Below are 1,234 nucleotides of genomic sequence, written 5' to 3' on the forward strand. Positions count from 1 at the left end.
GTCAGCTGCTGCTGAAACTGATCAGCGGCTGATTCCAGGAAGCCTGGGGCAGAGCAACTCTGCCTCGGGCTTTCTGTAGTCAGCCGCTGGTCAGTTTCAGCAGCGGCTGACTTGGGGACGCCTGGGGCAGAGCAGCTGGGGTGCTGCTGGGTTGCTCCAGTAGCGCGGCTCCTCGGCGCTACTGGAGCAACCCAGCAGCACCCCAGCTGCTCTGCCCCAGGCGTCCTGATTCAGCCGCTGCTGAAACTGACCAGCAGCAGCTGAATCAAGACGCCTGAGGCAGAGCAGCTGGGGTGCTGCCAGGTTGGTCCGGAGCGGCGTAGGCAAGAAAAGCCTGGTCTGCTGGCGGGGGAGCCACTAGCTGCACCCCCCCCAAGCAGACCAGGGACACGGGGGTGGCGGGACCGCCCAAGTCCTCCACGGCTTTGCTCCGTCTCCCTGGTCTGCTGACCTGAGAGACGCAGAGCAAAGCCGCAGAGCACGCGGGCAGCGGGACAGTCCAGGCGCACCGCGGCTGTCTCACTGCTGGCATGCTCCGAGGCTTTGCTCCCCATCTCCCTGGTCTGCTGGTCAGACCAGGGAGACGGGGAGCAAAGCCGCGGAGCACACCCGCAGCGGGACAGCCCAAGCGCGCCTGGGCTGTCCCGCTGCGGGCATGCTCCAAGGCTTTGCTCCCCGTCTCCCTGCAGACCAGGGAGACGGGGAGCAGCTTTTCTCGCCCCGGAGGACGGGGGCGGCGGACCGCGGCGCATCTGGGCGTCCCGCCGCTCCCATCCTCCGGGGCGAGAAAAGCCCCGTTCGTAACTGCGAATCCGACGTAAGTCGGATCCGCGTAACTCGGGGACTGCCTGTTCACACAACACCACTGGGGTAAATGGGACAGTGCACATCTTCCTGACAACTATCATTTCAGGCTAGTTGCAGACTCAGGCAGACACCAGGTCATCAACTTGTATTTAGACTCATAGAGCAGGAAGATCTCACGATATCATCAAGTCCAGCCCCCTGCCCAAGGCAGGACCAATCCCAACTATTTGGTTCATTACATTTTTTTAATGAAAGCTTAGATGCTTGAGCACAGTTCAGTTGCAGAAGTTGGAGTCTGTGCCTAAATCTAGGGCCAAGAAAAAAGTGAACATGGGACCCTGATTTTTTAATGATCCCATTACACTTGTTAGAGAAGATGTATTTTTATAAAAGATTCTACAAAAGAAACCTCTCATCTGGGGACAGA

This window comes from Pelodiscus sinensis, chromosome 1 (assembly GCF_052426305.1).
Source record: "Pelodiscus sinensis isolate ZL-2025 chromosome 1, ASM5242630v1, whole genome shotgun sequence".
NCBI classification, from domain to species: domain Eukaryota; kingdom Metazoa; phylum Chordata; order Testudines; family Trionychidae; genus Pelodiscus; species Pelodiscus sinensis.